Source organism: Bos grunniens, chromosome 21 (assembly GCF_055505025.1).
Source record: "Bos grunniens cultivar Pamir isolate PY7600 chromosome 21, Bosgru_T2T1.0, whole genome shotgun sequence".
In the NCBI taxonomy this organism is placed as follows: domain Eukaryota; kingdom Metazoa; phylum Chordata; class Mammalia; order Artiodactyla; family Bovidae; genus Bos; species Bos grunniens.
Window position 1 is genome coordinate 40,437,496 of NC_141185.1, and position 14,253 is coordinate 40,451,748.

The following is a 14,253-nucleotide window of genomic DNA, read 5'->3' on the forward strand; positions in this document are numbered from 1 at the left end:
TGGTTTTTCCTGTGGTCATGTATGGATGTGAGAGTTGGACTGTGAAGAAGGCTGAGTGCCGAAGAACTGATGCTTTTGAACTGTGGTGCTGGAGAAGACTCTTGAGAGTCCCTTGGAGATCCAACCAGTACATCCTGAAGGAGATCAGCTCTGGGATTTCTTTGGAGGGAATGATGCTGAAGCTGAAACTCCAGTACTTTGGCCACCTCATGCGAAGAGTTGACTCATTGGAAAAGACTCTGATGCTGGGAGGGATTGGGGGCAGGAGGAGAAGGGGACAACAGAGGATGAGATGGCTGGATGGCATCACTGACTCGATGGACGTGAGTCTGAATGAACTCCGGGAGTTGGTGATGGACAGGGAGGCCTGGCATGCTGCGATTCACAGGGTCGCAAAGCGTCGGACACGACTGAGCGACTGAACTGAACTGATAGACAAATTGGACAAATTCAAAAAAACAAAAATAAAATTACAAAAATTGACTTATTTTTAAAAATATTTATTTTTACTTATTTGGCTGCACAGGGTCTTGGTTGTGGCATGCAAACTCTTAGTTGCAGCATGTGGTATCTAGTTCCCTGACCAGGGATGGAACCCGGGCCCCCTGTATTGGGAACGTGGAGTCTTAGCCATTGAGCCACCAGGGAAGTCCTCAAAGTTGATGTTAAATAACAGAAAATTTGAGTAGTGCTATAACTGTTAAAAAATTAAATTGACAATATTATTATTACTTTTTTACTTAATTCTATTTATAGACCTCTAAATATAATAAAAGTAAGAACTTCGCACAAATATTTTAAGAGGACTTCAACCTTGTTCCCACTGCTATGTTCACTGAAGTCAATTCTCTTGTTTCTGTAGCTTCTGTATCTGTTTTCTGAGCAGCTAAGAGCACTTATCATGCCTGTTTCTGTCACAACCTCTCAGCATTTGCGACCACCGTTAGATGCTGAGGGAAATAGCCAGAAAGACCCACAAACTTTTCCACAGGCTTAGAGAGGTGGGCTCCACAAGCAATACAATGCCACATCTGGTCCAGGTTGAGAGCAATGAGTTTCTTTCCATAATTATTGGACATTGGATCATAGGAGCCCAGCTGCTCCATGAAATGGCCATCCTTGGGACACTTGTTGGGGGAACCACAATGTGGTAAAAAGGCCATTTGGTACAGCCACCCAGGGCAAGGCGGATGGTTAAGTGGCCTCCATGGCAGGCCTTGTAGAGGACAGTAGTGAGCTGGACCACGGCACAGCCAGAGGGCGCTGGGGCTGTGGACCAGCTGAGACGCCTTAGAGCCTTCCAGTGCCTGCATGGTAGGTAATTGGCTCTAGTGCCTCAGGCAGCATAGAGAACCAACTGTAAAAGTCAACACTGAAACAGCCTCACCCCTCCATGACCCCAACCCAGGCACCTCAGTGCCAGTAAACTTATATTAAAAAATCCTATACCTATCATCAGACTTTATGGTATAATATTAAACTTTTTCCCCTAATATTAGGACCAAGGTAAGCATATTCAGTCTGAACACTTGGATAGATCCCAGCCAGTGAAATAAGTGAAAAGGGTTGAAAAGGAAAAGCTTCTCTTTTTGCAGATGACATGAATGTCAGAACAGAAAATTCTAAGAACTCTATAACAAATAAATGCATTTAGCAAGACTGCAAGTTACAAGGCTAATATACAAAGAATCATTTGTATCTATACATATTAGCAGTAAACAGTCAAAAAGTGCAATTAAACTAAATCAATTTACAATGACTTTGGAAAAAATACTTACGAATAAATTTAGTAAGAAATACCAAGACTTTCTACACTGACACATAAAACTTTGTTGAGAGAAATTAGAGAAGACCTACCTAAACAAATGGAGCAATATACCATGTTTAAGGATTCAGAGAGTCACTATCATGGTCAATTCTCCCGAAATTGATCTGTAGATTCAATGAAATTCTATTTACAAATACCAGCAGCATTTTTATAGGAAACTGATAAAAAAAAAAGTCTAAAAATTAAATGAAAATTCAACTGCCCAAGATAGATAAAATTATCTTGATAAAGACTAAAGATGGAAGTCTTATAAAATTTTAAGAATTACCACAATGCTATAGTAATAAAAATGATATATATGTGAAGACAGTCTGATATATATGTGAAGACAGACATGCAGATCAGTGGGACCAAACAGAGGGTCTGGAAACAGACCCACAAATGTGCCAAAGCAACTCAATGATGAAAAGAAATATTTCAACAGATGGTATGGGGAAGAGCTACATTTTCATATGGAAAAATAATGTACCTCAACCCTACCTAATACCACACATAAAAATTAATTCAAGATGGATCACAAAACTAAACATTAAAGCTAAAGCTATAAAATTTTTAGAATAAAATTTAGGATTATATCTCTGCAACCTAGGGGAAGGTAAGGATTTCTTAGGATACAAAGACTAACAATCACAAAAGAGAGAAAAAAAATCAATATATTAGGCTTTATCAAAATTCAACATATCAACTCATCAAAAACACTATTTAGAAAAAAAGACAAATCATAAACTAGGAAAAATATCCATAAGACATATACCTGACAAATGACTTATTTGCAGAATCATTAAAAAACTATGACAACATTGAAAAGACAACCCACTTAAAAAAAAAAGACAAAAGGTTGGTAAAGGAACTTTAAAGGAATATACAGAACTGACAATAAGTACATGAAAATCTGCTCAATATCACTAGCTATCAGGAGTTAAAACCACAGAGAGATACCCTATCTGATACAAAGTAGAATGGCTCAAATTTAAAACTCTGACATCAAATGTTGGCGTGGATGTGGAGCACCTAGAATTCTCTCATAATCCTGGAGGGATTATAAAGATAATGAAACTAATTTGGTAAATATTTGGTACTTTTCTACAAAACTAAGCACACACCAACCTTATGATCTAGCAGCTCCACTTTTAGGTATTCATATAAGAGGATGAAAACACGTGTCCACACAAAGTTGTGTAAAGGAATGGTCAAAGCCACAATATTCACAATATCACAATCTGATGTCAATCAAGAATAGAATGGATAACTAATTTTGGTATTTTTTATGAAGTAATACTTATTGCGCTAAGTTGCTTCAGTCGTGTCTGAATCTTTGGGACTCTATGGACTGTAGCCCACCAGGCTCCTCTGTCCATGGGATTCTTCTACAGGCAAGAATACTGGAGTGGGTTGCTGTGCCCTCCTCCATGGGTAATACTTAATAGTCAATAATAAAAAGGGACAAACCTTGGCTACATGAAGCCATGTGGGTGAATCTCAAAAAAGCTGCAAATAAGAGAAATCAAACAGTATAGTTCCTTTTACATGAAGTTTTAGACTTGGCAAAACAAATCTACACTAAAAAAAGTTTAGAAAAAGGGTTGCCTCTAGAGGAGAAATACCAACAACCTTAGATACACAGATGATACCATTCTAATGGTAGAAAGTGAAGAGGAGCTAAGATCATCTCAATGAAGATGAAAAAGGAGAGCAAAAAAGCTAGCTTGAAACTCAATATTAAAAAAAAACTAAGATCATGGCTTCCCTTGTGGCTCAGCTGATAAAGAATCTTCCTGCAATGTGGGAGACCTAGGTTTGATCCCTGGGTTGGGAAGATCCCCTGGAGAAGGGAAAGGCTACCTACTCCAGTATTTTGGCCTGGAGAATTCCATGGACTGTATAGTCCATGGAGTCCTAAAGAATAGGACACAACTGAGTGACTTTCACTTTCACTTTCAAGATCATGCCATCCAGCCTGATCACTTCATGGCAAATAGAAGGGTAAAAAGTGGAAACAGTGACAGATTTTATTTTATTGGGTCCAAAATCACTATGGACAGTAACTGCAGCCATGAAATTAAAAGACACTTGCTCCTTGGAAGAAAAGCTATGACAAACCAGGACAGCATATTAAAAAGCAGAGACATTGCTTTGCTGAAGAAGGTCCATATAGTCAGAGTTATGGTTTTTCCAGTAGTCATGTATGGATGTGAAAGTTGTACCATAAAGAAGGCTGAGCACCAAAGAATTGATGCTTTCAAAATGTGGTACTGGAGAAGACTCCCTTAGACTGAAAGGAAACCAAAGCAGTCAATCCTAAAGGAAATCAGTCCTGAATATTCATTGGAAGGACTGATGCTGAAGCTGAAGCTCCAATACTCTGGCCACCTGATGTGAAGAGCCAACTCACTGAAAAAGACCCTGATGCTGGGAAAGACAGGGTAGGCAAAAGGAGAAGAAAGTGACAGAGATGGTTAGATAACATCACCAACTCAACTGGCATGAATTTGAGCAAACTCAGGAAGATAGTGGAGGACAGAGGAGCCTGGCATGCTGCAGTCCATGGGGTTGCCAAGAGTTGGAAACAACTTAGTGACTGAACAACAATAAGAGGGTACTGACTGGGGAAAGTCACAGTGATGAGAAACTTCAATATCTTGATAGAGGTTTAATTTACATGAGTACATGCATTTGTCAGAATTTACTGAACCGTGGAATTAAAATGTGAATTTCACTTATTTTACCTAAAAATACTCCCACACAAATACCAAACTACGGTTAGTTGGTTTATTTTTTTCCTTTGTATTTAATGGTAATTCTGATACCACTTCCCATATATTCTAGATTTGAGCAAATAAGTAAATGTATTAAGGGAACTGAAAGGAAGGTATCCCACTACTGGTTAAAGGAGTTACAAATATGGAAAGGGTAGTGCTGATTGGTTGAAAGTATTAATATAAACTCTTGTTTTTCTGATAGATGGATAAGTGAAGTGAAGTAAAAGTCGCTTAGTCGTGTTTGACTCTTTGCAACCCCATGGGCTGTATAGTTCATGGAATTCTCCAGGCCAGAATACTGGAGCGGGTAGCCTTTCCCTTCTCCAGAAGATCTTGCCAACCCAGGGATTTAACCCAGGTCTCCTGCATTGCAGGCAAATTCTTTACCACCTGAGCCACAAGAGAAGCCCATGATGGATAAGTAGTTCTACATATATATACACGTTTCTTAATTCTGCAAAGGCTTAGAAGCAATGAGTACATCCAGCACCTATGTCTTCATTTAGGAATGCTGCTGCTGCTGCTGCTAAGTTGCTTCAGTCGTGTCCGACTCTTCGCGACCCCATGGCAGCCCACCAGGTTCCCCCGTCCATGGGATTTTCTAGGCAAGAGTACTGGAGTGGGGTGCCATCGCCTTCTCTGCCTTTAGGAATAACATTCTCTAATAAATGGAAATAGGACTTCCAAAAAAGGCTGATTTCTGAGCTGCTGCTGCTACTGCTGCTAAGTCGTTTCAGTCATGTCTGACTCTGTGCAACCCCAGAGACGGCAGCCCACCAGGCTCGCCCGTCCCTGGGATTCTCCAGGCAAGAACACTGGAGTGGGTTGCCATTTCCTTTTCCAATGCATGAAAGTGAGAAGTGAAAGTGAAGTCGCTCAGTCGTGTCTGACTCCTAGCGACCCCATGGACTGCAGCCTACCAGGCTCCTCTGTCCGTGGAATTTGCCAGGCAAGAGTACTGGAGTGGGTTGCCATTGCCTTCTCCAATTTCTGAGCTGAAGCATCATCAAATGATCTTGGAATACCTTGTTATAGAGGAAAGAAAAGAAGTGTTAAAATAACAATGGGCACGAATTCAAAGGACTCGAGCTCGGTTGAAGGAATCCTCTGTCAGTTAAATCTGGAGCAATCTGAGCATTAAAGGGAATAATGGAAGCAACAGAATAAAACTCTAGCTAAAATAAGGTCTACAAGTTCATAGAAACAGATGAACAAATAGGCTCTTCCACACAGATGTCAACATAAGACAAGTGACAGAGTGAGAAATTCATCAAAGGGCGCTAAAAGTAGGAGACAAAACTTGGATGGGAAAAATGCTACTCATTTACAAAGGGGAAACATTACTTTTACAGGGGAGAAACCTAGCTACATAACCAAGTGACCAGTTAAGATAGCCAGTAAAGAAAGAAATCAACATTACATGTCTTTTGATAGAAGGGATTAGGAAGGAGGTAGGACTATTTCTGAGGTATTACTGAAAATGCATAATCTGACTAATAATCAAAAAACCTCAGCAAACCCAAATTGGGGAACATTCTACAAATTAACCGGTCCATACTCTTGAAAACATCAAGATCAAGATAGATAAAGGTTTAGGAAATGTTCCAGATTTTAAAAACATACAATTAAGTGTAACCTAAGATTCTGAATTAAACCTTTGACCAGAAAAATAAACAGTTATAAAGGAAATTACTGGGAGAATTTATAAAATTGAGTCTAGACTATGGATTAGATAACAGAATTATACCAATGTTAAAATTTCTGAATTTAGTTAATTGTACTGTGGTTATGTAAGATAATGGCTTCTTTCAGGAAATATACACTTAAGTTTTTCATGATAAATGGGCTTGATATCTCTATGTCTCAAATAGTTCAGAAAAACTGCTAACAGATAAATATACATAAAATATATGCTCATATACCTACAGATACTTTTATATACGGGCTTCTCTGGTGGCTCAGACTCTAAAGAATTGCCCGCAATGCAGAAGACCTGGGTTCGATCCCTGGATCAGGAAGATTCCCTGGAAAAGGTAATGGCTACATACTCCAGTATTCTTGCCTGGAGAATCCCACAGACAGAGGAGCCTGGTAGGCTACAGTCCATGTTGCAAAGTTGGACACAATTGAGTGACTAAGCACGGCATATATGTGTGTGTGTGTATGTGTGTTAGTTGCTCAGTCGTGTCTGACTCTTTGCAACCCCATAGACCATAGCCCACCAGGCCCCTCTTCCCATGGGATTCTCCAGGCAAGAACACTGGAGTGGGTTGCCATATACACATACATACATATATGTGTATATATGTATGTGTGTGTGTGTGTATATATATATATATAAAACATTATATTATATAGATAAAGGAAGGGAATGAGGAAGGGTAAGTGGAGGGTACAAATAAGGTAAACATATGGTTGTAATTGGCTTATATGGGTAAAATACATATGAGAGTTCTTATACTATTCTTGCAACTTTTCTGTATGTGCAGAATTATATCAAAATAAAATTTATGAAAAAGTTAATTGCACTCATGAAACTATAAATTAAGACAACAGCATAGAAAACCATTCAGCAGCTATCTATCAAAGCAAAACATACAAAATACCCTGTAAACCGGCAATTCCATTCCTGGGTATTTACTCAATGGAATATTCAGATATGGTCACTTAAAAAGTGGGCACAAGAACATCCATAACATTATAATACCATGGGATTCGTTTGCACTGATATATCACAATTTGTTTATACATTCTACCCTCAGTGGGCATTCAGACTGCTTTCAGAGTGGGGTTGTTACAAACAGTATGAAAAGGTGCTGAATTTCATGTTATCAAGGAAAAGAGATACTCAAACATCCATCACATGAGCATAAATTTTAAAGTCTGTTAGACCAAGTTTTGGTGAGGATATGAAGCAAACAGATTTTTCTTTGGAAAACAGCTTGGTATTACTCAACTTAAATTAGGTAATTATTCAAACTGCCTAGATTAAAATTTAAGACATGTATATCCTATGAGCCAGCAATGACATGTTTCCTTCTGAAGACATGAACACATCAATTATTTTCCCGTACACTCTACTTTTATTAATCCTAAACAAAGTACTGAGCTCATGTATAAGCTGGAATATCCTATACAAGATAAGTTACACGGAAATTGGTTGGGTTTCCCTGGTGGCTCAGCCGGTAAAGAATCTGCCTGCAATGCGAGAGACTTAGGTGTGATCCTTGGGTCAGGAAGATCCCCTATAGAAGGAAATGGCAACCCACTCCAGTATTCCTGCCTGGGAAATCCCATGGACAGAGGAGCCCGGCAACCCACAACTGAGATTTTGATGAAACCTGCAGGCTGAGTAATTATTCAGCATCTCTCGTGCACATGAGCAGAAGAGTGCCAAAAGCCGTGTGCTGGACACACGGTGGCCATCGTCGTTGCTTCCTGTTGTAAGAATGATGGCGAGAACCCATTCATGCCCTCAAAGCAGACTTCTCCAGCTCACCTCAAGGAGCAGCTGTAATGCCAGAACCGGGGGAGACTGAGCAGGTGGAAAAGATAGAGGCGTGCGTCTTATGGGGGCTCTTCACACTCCATGCCTGTCAATACCAACCCAACCTTCCTGTGGCACCATATTTACCCCTACATCCCATCTCCTGCTCCTATCTGGGACAGAAGCAGACCCATTAAGGCTTCATCTCCAGGTCGAATCTCCAGGTGCTGAATCTCTGTGACTCAAACTGGAGCAAATACGGCCAGGGTTCTAACTCTTCTACCCTAAAACCTGGGCAAGATGAGGATGGAAATGACACTTTCCTTATAGGGTGCCATTTCTCCTTTACTGAAGAGATAAAATAGGGTTATCAAGGGTGCCTGGCACAGACAGAGGATGTGACAGAGGTTAGATCTTACTGCATCCCTCTTAGTGCTGCTGCCCTTGCTGCCACTGGAACACGATGGTGCAAGGGATTGCAACATTATTTCAGATAACCCCAGGGATGCAGACAGATGAGACCGAGACAGACTAAACAACAATGTAAGATGGAGTTTGGGAAACCAGCCCCCTGGTCACTTCTGGTCTGTTCCAACATTTTTCCGGGTAGTATACCATCTACCCTGGCTCTGAGGCATAAATATAAACTCACTACAAAATGTAAGTTCACTTTCTAAATGGACTTACAGGTCACTGTCATCTGGGCAAAACAATATTTTACACGATAAATTAGAATTTAATGAGGAAGACCTTTAAGATAACTGCAGAATGTTTTGAGCTTTGGAAAGACATAGCTCATGAAAATAAATGATGATGCAGAGCAGCTTCCACAAATGCAGCTGACCCACTGATGATCCTTCAGACAGTAAGGCAAGCACCCAAAACAACGTCCAGATGCTCCCCTGAAACAACTGTGAATATACACACTCTGCCAAATGGTCTGAAGTGCATCTGAAGGACTTTAATGGAACACACAAAAAGCAATGTCTTAGATGTTTATTTTACACAAATCCCCAAATGCTGGTTTTTTTGTTTAATTTTAAAGTTGGTAAATTATCAACCTAAAAGGTCATGCTGTCAAGTTCAAAAACTGCTTTGAGATAGCAACTTCCTCTTAAGTCTATCTAGAAACGTGGGAATGGGAGAGTACAATTTGAATGAAGAAAAACAGCAACCTGTTTTTCATACCAAAAACCCCACAAAAACAAGAAACAACAGCTCTTCTCCTGCTCAAGTATGCCATCATTTCCCTCTGGGCACATGGTCAAGGATAATGCTGCCATGTAGGTCAGGAGACTCAGCTGGTCTGACTCTGCACTGATTTTGTAGGAGCCTGAGTCTTTTACCAATCTATGAGTCTTTTATCTATCTACCAACATATGAAATTAGTCTGTATGATCAGACAAACTCTACAGAACCTATCCTTCCTCAACACTCTCTCTTATAACTGTATTTTACAAGCATCCTGCATCCATACCAGAACTGTGTTCCCCTCTTTAGTTCTGTTAACACTGCACAAAGCAGAGTGCATATGTGTGGCTATTTATAATGACTAGGGATTTCATCAGAACATCCCCAGACTAATATGCTTTAAAAATACATAGCAATCGACAATTCACCCAGAATTGGGGGGAGTTTTCTCACTTCAACTTAAGCCTTGTCTCTCTAGCTTCAGACCTGGCACTAACTGCCTCTTCGACATCTCCACCTGGTTGAAGCACAGATACTGCAATCTCTGCATAAAATAATAAAAATCTCCTCCCCAAACTGCACCCCATCCAGTGTTTCCTATCTTAAAAAAAATGGCACAGCACTCTCCACAAGGCTTCTGGATGAACGATGAAAATGTCATGTGAGTTTTTTAAAGTCCCGATTTAGCAATCCCTGGTAGCTCAGACGGTAAAGTGTCTGCCTACAATGCTGGACACCCGGGTTCGATCCCTGGGTCAGGAAGATCCCCTGGAGAAGGAAATGGCTAACCCACTCCAGTATTCTTGCCTGGAAAATCCCATGGACTGAGGAGCCTGGTAGGCTACAGTCCATGGGGTCACAAAGAGTTGGACATGACTGAGCGACTTCACTTTCACTGATTTTAATGTGATTAATCTGGGATGCCATCTTGGCATTGAGATTTTTTTCAAAGCTTCCCCCTCCCCAGGGCTGAGAATCACTGCTCCAGATATGTTTCAAATCCCCAAGACTCTAATGGGTGTATTTCTCCTCCACTGTGTTCTCAATTATAGATGCTCTCAACTGCTGCTGTTGCTAAGTCGCTTCATTTGTGTCCGACTCTGTGCGACCCCATAGATGGCAGCCCACCAGGCTCCACTATCCTTGAGATTCTCCAGGCAAGAACACTGGAGTGGGTTGCCATTTCCTTCTCCAATGCATGAAAGTGAAAAGTGAAAGTGCAGTCGCTCAGTCATGTCCAACTTTTAGCGACCCCATGGACTGCAGCCTACCAGGCTCTTCCATCCATGGGATTTTCCAGGCAAGAGTACTGGAGTGGGTTGCCATTGCCTTCTCGAAAGGCAATGCAGCTCTCAACTGCTACAACCTGCCAAATAGGGTTGCCATGGGCTGTATGACTGTGATGCCACTGGGGGCTGTTCAATGTGGCAGCTCTGCCTTCCAGTCCCAAGTTCTCCCAGCACTCCAGGCTCTGCTGTAGTCATTCTGCATGTTTGAATGACCTGTGCTCTTTTCAAAGCCATAGATGCTCAGAAATTCTGGATCAATGGGGTTGGAACCCACAGACAACATTTTTTTTTAAAAGTTCCCCAGAAGACTATGAAGTGCAGCCACAATTAAGTACAACTTGTTCAGTAGCTTAGTGTCCCAAAGAAAATTTCTCATTTCTATGTGGTACCATTGTGCATCCGTCAGTCTGCCATTTCTCTGGACCTCCAATCTGCTGGTCCTGTCACTTTTCATACTTCATCTTCCTCCTCAAGTCCTCACTTTTCTAAGTGACCAGCCTAAACACTGCGGTTCAATACATGGCCATGAGTTTACAAACAGTATTAGCATCTTGCTCGTCCTCCCCTCCCTTCCCTTCTACTTACTCTGCACTGTACCAAAGCATCTGAACATTGTTGGAAAAAATTTTAAAACACTGATGACTGAAATTTCTTCAAATTTATACCATATACCTCAGATAGGAACTCAAAATTGTCAACTGTCATATTTCCTTAGAAATTTCACTTTGCCATTCTGCAAGATGACTATTTCATGCTTTTCTATTCCTTTCAGGTATCCAAACAGCCTCTCCAGTCTTATCTTGTGCCTTTGCTGCCTATTTAGTGGTCTGTGGATAATTTTGTCATCTTTCCATCACCAACCCTTTAGCTTCTGTACCCTCACCGATTATCAATGTCTTTCCCATTAACTTCCTTTGTAGGATACCCCCCTTCACCTACTAAAGATTATTAAGGGACATGATCCCTCTAATTTCTACTGTGTCATCAATTTCTCCTCCTCGACTTGATTATACTTTCAAATTGCTCATCCTAAAAACAGGATATATATATATATATATATTCCTCCAGTTGCCACTCCTTCTGCTTTCCCTGGCAGCAACAGACTTTGAAGATTTACCTATGCTCTGTCACTAAATGTTGACTTCTTTTCCCTTTATTTTGCAAAGATACTGGGGATAGACTTTTAGATTTATAGGCATTTGCACTGAGCATACTGAAGTTATTAATATACTGTCTTCCAGCTTCCAATACTGCTGTTAGAAGACATTCCACGTTCATGGATCAGAAGACTTAATATCATCAAGACGGCAACACTCCTAAAATTGATGTACAGATTAAGTATATCCCTATCAAAATCCCAGCTGGCTCTTTGCAAAAGTTGTTATGCTGACTTTACGATTATCAAGGGACCAAGACTAGCCAGAACTATCTTAAAATGAGAGGTCTTAAAACTTGCTAAAGATTTAAAATAATTAAGACAGTGTAGTATTTGCATAAATCCTTACATTTATGGTCAACTGAATTTTGACAGTTGTGTTAAGACAATTTTGTGGGAGGAAAGTTATTTTCAGCCAATGATGCTTGGACAACTGGGTGGTAACATTCAAAAGATTTAAGTTGGATTCCTACCTCACAATGTACACAAAAATTAACTCAAAATGGATCCTAGATTTCATAAAAGTTAATACTACAAAACTCAAACACAGAAGTAAATATTTGTGATCTTGGGCTAGGCAATAGATTTTGGGGCACAGTACCAAAAGCCTAAGGAATCAATGAAAAAATAGATAAATTGGATTTCATCAAAATCAAAAATAGTTTTGATTCAAAGGACATAGAATGTGAAAAGACAATCTACAGAACTGGAAAAAATATTTGCAAATCCTGTATCTGATCAGGGAACTTGCATCCAGAATATATAAACAAGCCTCGCAACTCAATAATAAGAGAACTAACCGATCAAAAAATAGCGAAGGAATTGAATGGACATTGCCTGAAAGATGTGTAATGTGACAGACTCAATGGACATGAGTTTGAGTAAACTCTGGGAGTTGGTGATGGACAGGGAGGCCTAGTGTGCTGCAATCCATGGGGTCGCAAAGAGTCGGACACGATTGAGCAACTAAAGTGAACTGAACTGAAAGACGTGCCACGTAGTGGTGCATAGCTGCAAAGATCCAAATAGCATTTTAAAGGCTCTGAAACCCCAGACTTGACATTAGATCACATCCCAAGGAAGCAAGGCCAGTGTCAGACTTTATTTTGGGGCCTCCAAAATCACTGCAGATGGTGACTACAGCCATGAAATTAAAAGATGCTTACTCCTTGGAAGAAAAGTTATGACGAACACAGACAGCATATTAAAAAGCAGAGACGTGACTTTGCCAATAAAGGTCCAAAGCTATGGTTTTTCCAGTAGTCATGTATGGATGTGAGAGTTGGACTATAAAGAAAGCTGAGCACTGAAGAATTGATGCTTTTGAACTGTGGTGTTAGAGAAGACTCTTGAGAGTCCCTTGGACTGTAAGGGGATCCAACCAGTCCATCCTAAAGGAAATCAGTCCTGAATAGTCATTGGAAGGACTGATGCTGAAGCTGAAACTCCAATACCCTGACCACCTGATGCGAAGAACCGATTCATTTGAAAAGACCCTGATGCTGGGAAAGATTGAAGGTGGAAGGAGAAGGGGACGACAGAGGATGAGATGGTTGGATGGCATCACCAGCTCAATGGACATGAGTTTGAGTAAACTCGGGAGTTGGTGATGGATAGGGAGTCCTGGTGTGCTACAGTCTATGGGGTCGCAAAGAGTTGGACACGACTGTGCGACTAAACTGAAGTGAACTGAAAGATGTGTCATATAGCGGTGGGTAGCTGGAAAGATCCAAATAGCATTTTAAAGGCTCTGAAACCCCAGACTTGACATTAGATCACATCCCAAGGAAGTAAGGCCAGTACCTGAAGGCTGAACTTAACCAGATCAGTTGTCTGCTAAAATAAACAAAAAACAAACAAACAAACAAAAAAAAAAACTGACGTCCTCCTTAGAATTAAACAAGACCCAGATTTTCATATCATAATATTCCAAATGCCCAGACTACAATCAAAATTACATGGTTTATGAACAACCAGGAACATCTGAGCTTGGAAGCGAAAAGAGAATCAGCACATGTCAACTCTGAGATGACAAAAATGTTGGAATGACCAAATAGAGATGTTATTATAACCATACTCCTAGAAGTAAGGCCAAACAATTGAAAATGTAAAAAGTATCAACAATGAAATAAAAGGTATACAGAAGAATCAGATGAAAATTTTAGAAATGAAAATATAATAACTGAGACAAAAATATTAACTAAACAGGCTCAACAGCAGAATGGAGATGACAAAGGAAAGAGTCACTGACTTGCAAGAGAAATCAATAGAAATGATATAATTTGAGCATCAGAGGGAAAGTATTGAAAAAATATAAGAGACTCGGGGACCTGTGAAAAATATCAAAAAATTATTGACATTTATCCCATCAGAGTTCCAAGAGAAGAGTCTAGTGCGGAAAAAAAATGGAAGCAATAATAGCTGAAATCTCACCAAATTTTTGTGAAAGACAAACTCATAGATTCAAGAAACTCAAAAGCAAATCCAAATTAAAAAAAAAAAATCCAATTCCAGACATATTACAATTAAACAGCTGAAAACCA

The 14,253-nt window shown here is 40.1% G+C and overlaps 1 protein-coding gene and 1 pseudogene across 4 annotated transcripts in view; both read right to left on the reverse strand.

Annotated features, from left to right (window-relative positions):
- The window catches only part of OTUD7A (OTU deubiquitinase 7A), a 389,075-nt gene that overhangs the window by 254,775 nt on the left and 120,047 nt on the right, over window positions 1–14,253 (reverse strand). The gene's annotated exons all lie outside the window — the stretch shown is intronic.
- The window catches only part of LOC147349473 (small ribosomal subunit protein bS16m pseudogene), a 107,186-nt pseudogene continuing 93,730 nt past the window's right edge, over window positions 798–14,253 (reverse strand).